Raw genomic sequence first — 9,277 nt, forward strand, 5'->3', positions numbered from 1 at the left:
TTTTCTGCTCTCGAGGAGACTCTAAGAAAATCAAGAAAGAGCAGAGGTCGGGATGGAGGTTTGCCGAATATCCGAAGCCAGAAGCCAGGAGAAAAGGTCACAAGGAAACCACTCAGGAAACGCATTAATTAAAGAAATCACTCTTCAAAGCAGTATTGTTTCTTATTAGTAAAGCAGAGTGGGTTATGGGCTATGAGCCAAAATGTAATCCTCTTACAACTGTACTGTGATGGTTTTATCTAGCAAAACGAGATGCTACTCACACGAATACTTTAAAGGATCTTGTTTCCTTTTACAGAACATCCTCGCTCACCCAGAGAATTTTCAGCATGAGAACATTCAGAATGAATTGGCAGTGGCAATATCACCAATATCCCCGATTACAAAGACTCTGCCAAATTTACAATGAGAATGACGATTAATTTTTCATCCCTGTGTCACATACAGTGTTGTGTTCATTCCCAGAGTGACTTGGGTTTCTGTTGCAACCACAAATCTTATACTTTCAAAAATAATGCTCGTAACAAACTCAACCTGAATTTTTCTTCCCCCAAAGACATTCACTGCAACCGCAGCTTCGCCAGCCTTCCCTGCTCTCCCCCTCCGGGTCGAGCCTGCGCGTTCACACCAGCTTGGCCCAGAGTCCAAGTCTGTTCCTTCTGAATCAGCGCTCTGTCTGAGGAGAGGCTGGACGAGACAAGCCTCCTTTTCATAGGCTGAGGGCAGCAAACTGCATTCCTTCAGCCTTAGGTCTGATGGAGAAAGTTCTCCAAATTAGAGAAGAAGCAAGGCTCTCAGAATAGCATACAGAAATCTTTAATTCTCTTTCTGCTGAGGAAGATTTGTCCTGAGCTAATATCTGCTGCCCACCTTCCTCTTTTTCTATGTGAGCCGCTACAAGAAATCTTTAAAATTTTAATAAAAAGTGTGACTTTAGAAATTATGCATTGAGAGGGGCTGGCCTGGTGGCGTTAAGTGGTTAAGTTCTCGCACTCTGCCCCAGCAGCTCCGGGTTCGCCAATTCGGATCCCACGCGCGGACCTACTCACCGCTCATTAAGCCATGCTGAGGCTGTGTCCCACATACAGCAACTAGAAGGATGTACAACTATGACATGCAACTATGTGCTGGGGCTTTGGGGAGAAAAAAGGAGGAAGATTGGCAACAGATGTTAGCTGAGGGCGAATCTTCCTCAAAAAAAAAAAAAAAGAAATTATGCATTGAGATTTTAAAAGAAAATTCTAGAACTAATTTAAACAAAAAGAGTAACTGATCTAGGATAACCAGATAGCCTGCATTAGGAACAATATTAGAAATTAGAAATCAGGACCACAGAAGTGGCCCAAAATGTCCCTCCTGGTCACTCCCTCTATGCCTAGCAGCAACCCATATTTATTCATTAATCACATTTATTTATTTATTCTTTTAACTTCCCTGGGAAGTTTTGCAAATGGCTTCATCAATTCCCTCCTCCCAGGGCCGGCCCCGAGGCTTAGTGGTTAAGTGTGCACGCTCCACTGCTGGCGGCCCGGGTTTGGATCCCGGGCGCGCACCGACGCACCGCTTCTCCGGCCATGCTGAGGCTGCGTCCCACATACAGCAACTAGAAGGATGTGCAGCTATGACATACAACTATCTACTGGGGCTTTGGGGGGGTGAAAATAAATAAATAAATAAATAAATTCCCTCCTCCTGCACAGTTCTCCTCATACTGTGCTTACATCCTTTCTGGTGCCAGCCCCATGCCCAGGTCAGAGTCCAGTTCTAATACTTTTTTTTTCCTGAGGAAGATTCGCCCTGAGCTAGCATCTGTGCCAATCTTCCTCTACTTTATATGTGGGTCGCCGCCACAGCATGGCCGCCTACAAGTGACGTAGGTCCGCACCCGGGAACAGAACCCCGGCCACTGAAGCAGAGTGCGCTGAACTTAACAACTAGGCCACGGGGCCGGCCCCTGGTCCTAATACTTCTAATCTCACCTGTAGCGACTTCTGAAGTTTCCTTCAAGCCACAAGATCACCTGGTCCAATACCTGTATCCTGAAATCTAATCATTCAATATTCTAGTACATCCTCAGCATTAAGTATCTTAAAATAATAAAATATGGTTTACAGAAGTTTTTATGTTTTAATAAATGTACAGAAAAAAACTCTTCACTTAAGCCTACCAATTATTTATGATATCATCTCTGCTAATCTTTATTGCTGAAAAGGTTCCACAAATACTCGAAAAGAATGTGTGCTCCCTGCTTGGCGAGGGCAGGGTCCTCAAGAAACCTACTAGGCAAGTTTACTAACTTCCGGGGCTTGCTCTAGCAATTTCTGACAGAGGTGTGTTAAATATCTCAATTTTCGGGGGCCGGCCCCGTGGCGTAGCGGTTAAGTGCTCACACTCTGCTGCTGGCGACGCAGGTTCAGATCCCCGGCGCACACCGACGCCCTGTGGCGGCGTCCCACATAAAGTGGAGGAAGACGGGCACGGATGTTAGCTCAGGGTCAGTCTTCCTCAGCAAAAAGAGGAGGATTGGCAGATGTTAGCTCAGGGCAGATCTTCCTCACACACACACAAAAAACAATCTCAATTTTCATTTTATTACTGTTTCTTACGTTGTTCATGATTGGTTATGTTCTTGGTGGACTGTCCTTTTAAAAAAAACTCTCTTTGATCCTGTTAATACTTTTTGCCTTAAATTCCAATCTGTTTGATATTGATATTATTAGCCTAGATTTCTTTTTACTTCTCTTTTAGGAAAGTGTCTTACAAAAAGCATAGAGTTAGACTTTATCTATCTATCTAAAGTCCTTGTCTTTAAATAGGTTAACTTAACATGAACATAATATGAACGCCGGCATGATTACTGATGTATGTGAATGTAATTATACCATCTTATTTTGTGTTTTCTCTCTGCTAAACTTTTTCTTTGCTTCTTTTTTCCTCCTTTCCAACCTTCCGTTGAAGAGATTGGAGAGAGGATCTGGATGCTGTGCTCCGAACATCTGCTCTGATGGAAAAGCACCAGTAACTCCAGGCACAATGCACGTTTTAAAAGTGGAGAAATAGATTCAGCCACTCACGCAGCGTCCTGCTTTGCCCGCGAGAAGTCCAGAAGTTTGTCAGCACATGAGCTCTGACCCTTCACCTCTCACCTCTGTGTTTCTGGCCCATCCAGGACGGAAGGATGAAAGACAGGAGGACGGAAAGACAGGGCGACCGGGAGGCGGACTCGGAGCACGAGGCGCTCGTGCAGCTGTCAGTGGGTAAGCCAGCCCTGGGCTTTCCTGCTGGCTCTTCCATTCCTCCTTGTCTCCCTCTGCCTCCTTCCTCAGGCGACAGCGAGGGCCAGGGTGATTCTTCAAGGGAACTCACTGCCGTGGGGAGACGCACTCCCTCACCTGTCAAGTCTTTACTAAGCGCCGGCTTTGTACATAGCCACGAACGAAAGAGACCCCGCCTTTGTGAAGCTTACGTTCCGGTGGGGGAGACGGGCAGTAAATGATGAACAGACGAGTACATTAGAACGGTACCAACAAGTTACAAGTTCTACGGAGAGAAGAAAAGGTAGGGCAGGGTGAGGAGACTGCAGAGCGCCAGGAGAGAGGGTGAGGCAGGCTGTGCTGGTAAGATCAGGCCGGGCCTCACTGAAAATGTGAGGTTCTGAGGAAAGACTAGCAGGAAGTAAGAGACAGACAATGCGGGAAGGGCTTTCCAGGCAGAGCTGAGCAGACATCCCAGGGTGGGGTCATGCCTGGATGTTCGGGGACAGGCAGCATGAAGGCCAGGGGCAGAGGAGGAGGTAGAGGGTGAGAGGAGACAAGGGTCACATACTACATGGCCCCAAGGCCGCCATGAGGTTTGGCTTTTCAAGTAAAATGGAGGTGCCACTGCAGGGTTCCAGGGCAGAGGGGTGACATGACAGAACCACTCTGGCTGCTGCATTGAGAACAGACTGTGGGGAGCAAGGGTAAAAGTGGGGCGATCCTTGAGGAGGCCTTTGCAATAGCAGCAGAAATGGTATGGAGTCTGCATTCTGGGTATGCGTGGAAGGTGGGGCCAACCAGCCTGCCAGGTTGGATAAGGTGAGAAAAAGAAATGTCAGTAATGACTCAAGGATTTTTCACCTGAGCAAATGATACGATAATGTTGAGGAGTGGGTTTGGGGGTTGGGGGAAGATCAGTTCGGTCTGGGGCGTGTTCAGTTTGAAATATCTATTAGACGTTGAGTAGGCCATCGGATTAATGGGTTGTACATGAGATGCCCAATGTTACTGCACCAAGCACTCTTGTCCCTCCACTAAACTCCAAGGCTCTAGTGGGCTGGGGAGGTCTGGGAATTCAAAGCCCCTCACATAAGACCTGCCTTGAGCCAAGTAACCAAGAGGCCAGGCTAAGTCAACCACAAACCTCCTCATAATCAACTCACCTCATGGTCCAGACTCTGGCCACTCCTTCATATTCTCCCCACAGGGGTGGTGACAGGCCTTCTCCAACTCTTTGAGACCAGGTTTTTACTTTCAACCCACTGCAGTGATACTTTCGTCAAATACAAAATCAAACGCCTGGTTGTCATAGCAATAACAAACTGCCTAGAAGTTTCACAACACTTACCCTCAGTTTCTGTACTTACTTTGTTTGAACAGATAACACACTGTTGGGGGACTGGCACTGGTCCACAGACCACACCTTGAGGGCACTGTAGAGGACTTTCATCAGCTGCATGATCCAGGGGTGGTTCGTAAACCCTGCAATTGTCATTCTGAGGGAATAGCATCTCTAGCAGGTTCCAGGTGCTCATCTTGACGTCCTGATTTCTCTGGCCCCTTAGCACAGGGAAATTCAGACTGTCCCACTTGGAAGCACATCTTCACACCGGTAGAGAAGGTGAGACCAAGGTTGGGTTAGAATGGAGATAAACATGACAACATTCAAGAACCCATGAAGACAGGCCACACTTCTCCCGGGAAGGGCTGTCAGGGGAGGAGTGGACAGAAGTTGTAGCTCATAGTTTCCTGGCCAAAATCCCTGAGTTTCATAACAGCATTCAAGCTTTCCAGGGATGTAAGAGATTCACAGGCTGGACAACCGTGAGAAGCGCTATTTGAGTACAAACACTGGATGTCCTCATGATGTTGATTTCAGGAGGACAGTCCTGTATTTGGCTGAATTCTCCATGGCAACAATTCCATGGCAATAAGCAGACATTTCCTCCCAGCACACAGGTTCTCACCAGTGTCCAGTCATGTGTGTGGGGGCACTGGGAGGCCCTCTAGTGAAGCTCTGTCCTCCTACGGTTTTATGGAGGTCCTGGAGCATTATTGGTGTGTTTTTCCTAGGTCTCCTTAATGAATATCTGTAGAACCTTCACACCGATGCCCGGTTCCAGGACCTAGGCATGACCTTGCAGGCACTGGTGACAGTGCTTTCTTCATCTACTGACTCCACATGAACAAATGGGAGAGGTACTGGGGATGAGGTAGCCGCTGAATAGGTGCAAGACTGTGGCTGGGGCAAGGGTGTATAGGGTAACTGGGGACGACCAAAGTCAGGGAGCACAAAGACGATGGTGGAGGGGCAGGCAGGCCGTCCCCCGCTTGACTGGAAAGTTAGCTCCTGGTTGGAGCTGGTTCACTCACCCCAAGCCAGCAACAGCTCCAGGTTCAGACCCCATCTGTGAGTCCTCATGTCCATCGACCTCTCCCTCTGGGGTTTGGTGCTCCATGGAATGCAAGGATGGCTGGGGTCAGGCTGCCACTAGTCTAGTTTGTTTAAATTTACCTGCTGCTTCCTGGGTTTTAAAGTCTATCAGATAGGTCAAGCCCTCTATTCTTGCCCCTTTTTACCTTCAAATGCTCACTGGCATGCTTTCAGCTGAAGGAGCAATTAAAAGCTACTTAAACAAATCAGGGTTTACTTTTCATCCACAACAAGCCTGGAGACAGGCAGCTGATGGCATTGTTTCAGCAACTCAGAGCTTCTGGAATAGGTTCTCTTCACCTCTCCTTTCCCAGTTAGCATAATTCCAGACATCCACAGCCAGAGTCGAGGCGGAGGAAGGCAGGAATGGGCAGTACCAGCCGCAGCCATCCCTTTACCAGGAGAGCAAAGGCTTCCCCAGAAATCCTCAGCAGGCTACCAATGGTGTTTTCACTGGTGAGATCTCATATGACCACCCTAGCTACAGGCAACATGGTAAAGAGAGTTTAGCATTCCTAGCCTGAGTGGAGGTGAACAAAGAGGGATGGGTGTTTGGTTAGGAAACCGTGTTTTTCATAGCATTTTTGCCTTTTTTCCTGTATAACTTTTTGTTGAACTGTATAAAACATTCTTTTTTTTTTTTTCTAAAGATTTTATTTATTTTATTTTTTGCCCCCAAAGCCCCAGTAGATAGTTGTATGCCATAGCTGCACACCCTTCTAGTTGCTGTATGTGGGACTCGGCCTCAGGATGGACAGAGAAGTGGTGCCTCGATGCGCATCCAGGATCCGAACCCGGGCCGCCAGCATCGCAGCGCGCGCACTTAACCACCAAGCCACAGGGCCGGCCCATAAAACATTCTGATTCTGACAAATATGGTCAATGAGTCACTCCTCCATAATTTCCTAAGAACTCCAGTCCAAAGGGGTTAGTCTTGATTCTAAACTCCAGGCAGAGAAAGACCTGGAGAGTTTGCTCGTTCCTGTAGTAAACTGCAGTTCTGGAGACCCCAGATCTCCTCAACAGACTAACTGATTCTGAGCCGCCCACCTCCTGGGTTAAGGCCCATCCATACCTCTTTTGCACCACACTGCCAGTTCTAATTTTAAATTGAGAAAACAGGAAACTGACTTTTTTGGGAGTTTAAGAATAAACAGGAAAAGCAAAATGAAGACATTTGGTTGATACAGATCATTTGATTTCAAAAGAAAAAATAATCTCTTATAGGTAACAAAAAAAAATTCAAAATTTAGAATGCATATGAACCTGAAAGTGCTCTAAAAAAATAAAGTCCTAGGCCGGCCCCGTGGCTTAGCGGTTAAGTGCACGCGCTCCGCTGCTGGCGGCCCGGGTTCGGATCCTGGGCGCGTACCGACGCGCTGCTTCTCTGGCCATGCTGAGGCCGCGTCCCACATACAGCAACTAGAAGGATGTGCAGCTATGACATACAACTATCTACTGGGGCTTTGGGGGAAAAAATTAATTAATTAATTAATTAAAAAATAAAAAATAAATAAATAAAAAGAAAAATAAAAAAATAAAGTCCTTAAAAAAAAAATCAATAATCCTGGATGGTTATATAAATATGCAGGCTGGGGCCAGCCCGGTAGCGCAAGCGGTTAAGTGCGCGCACTCTGCTGCAGCGGCCCAGGGTTCGCCAGCTCGGATCCTGGGCGTGCACTGATGCACTGCTTGGCGAGCCATGCTGTGGCGGCGTTCCATATAAAGTGGAGGAAGATGGGCACGGATGTTAACCCAGGGCCAATCTTCCTCAGCAAGAAAAAAAAAAAAAGGATTGGCAGATGTTAGCACAGGGCTGATCTCCTCACACACACAAAAAAATATGCAGGCTTATTCTTGTGGCACACATAGTATTCATGAAATATTTTTAGTTAAATAGAAAAAATGTGAATTCTATGGTTTGGGTGATGTGCTGTTTTCCAAATTACAAACAGCTTAGCAAAAAATATCCCCCAAATAGCCATAAATAGTTGAAATGGCAAGAATTCACCTCCCAATGATTTCATATGAAGTATAAAGCAGCTGATGTGTTCTAATGCAACAAATATGAAAATAAATCACGCTTAATGGTTTGCATATACTTTCTAAAAACAGAATCTGAGTAAAGAGATGCACACAAACAAGAACACAGTCCTTATAAGGGCCAAACAAAATGTTTCTCATTACTTCACTCAAATCTGCTCTCAATATAAGCAAATGAAAAGTTATAATTTTAGTCTGAAAAAGCAGAATCAGGGGATTTTGGAGACAGAGGGTCCCTTGAAAATCAGCTGGATGCACGCCCTCATTTTATAGATGAAGAAACTGAAAACTAAGAGTCAAGAGACTTGACCAAAGTTAGAGGCTGGACCACCAGTTAACGCAGTCTGGACTGAAAGCCGGGACCCTGACGTCCCGGCCAGCCCTGTCCCCCTGTGCCACGCGAGCTCGAAGGCTGAGGAGGGCCTTCTTCTTGGCACGTTTCTCCTTCTTAACCTTAGCAGTAACAGAACAAGAAAACGCTTAACCAACTGATCATCCCTTAGTGGGCTCGCAAAATTGTTTTTTCAAAGTAGGCTGGCAGGTGGCAAAAGTCACTGTAGATTTTATTAATAGCAACCCTTATTTCAAAAACATTTTCAGGAGGCAAAAACCAAACTCCTTTTTGGAGCAAAAGATTACCAATTACACAAGTTATGTGCACTTCTTCCAGGAAAACACAGGATATTTGGTGCTGTATAATTTTATTTCTGTAATAGTCAACTACTATTACAATAAAAGTCTTTAGGGGCCAGCCCGGTGGCACAGTGGCACAGCAGTTAAGTTTGCTTGCTCCGCTACGGCAGCGGCCCGGGGTTCGCACGTTCCGATCCCAGGTGCCCACCAATGCACTGCTTGTCAAGCCATGCTGTGGCGGCGTCCCATATAAAGTAGAGGAAGATGGGCACGGATGTTAGCTCAGGGCCAATCTTCCTCAGCAAAAAAAAAAAAAAAAAAAAAAAAAGAGGACTGGCATTGGATGTTAGCTCAGGGCCGATCTTCCTCACAAAAAAAAAAATTCTTTGACTCACAACAAGAGGCCCCAGTCCGCGTCAGGCAATATTCAGTATTGATTCCAGATGCTTCCCTCTCACACGGACTCCTCAGCCTACTCCAACCTGCTTTCTGCCTCCATTGCTCCACAGAAACAGCCTGAGGCCAACAATAAGCCTGTCAATAAACACAACGGTTATTTTTCTATGTCTAACCTGACCTCTCATTTGTCCACCCTCTCTCCCATTATATCACCATCCTTGTTTTCCTCCTACCTCTTCCGTTTCCTTTGCAGAATTATCTCCCTCTACCAGTATGTGCTGGAGTTCCTCAAGGCTCAGTTGTAGGCTGGGTTTTTACTTTGTTCTCTCTTCCTAGGCAAGCTCACCCTGGTCTGTCTTCATCCTGGCAGTCCAATAACTCAAGTTTTATCTCCACTCCACCTCAAAAAATTCCCACTTCTAGACCTGTGTATCTGATTATTGGATTAACACCTCTAATTGGATGCCTCAAAATCCAGATGGCTATGTATGAGCTCCTGATCTCCCCCTCC

This window comes from Ceratotherium simum, chromosome 17 (genome assembly GCF_057802395.1).
Source record: "Ceratotherium simum simum isolate JZ-2026a chromosome 17, ASM5780239v1, whole genome shotgun sequence".
Lineage (NCBI taxonomy): Eukaryota > Metazoa > Chordata > Mammalia > Perissodactyla > Rhinocerotidae > Ceratotherium > Ceratotherium simum.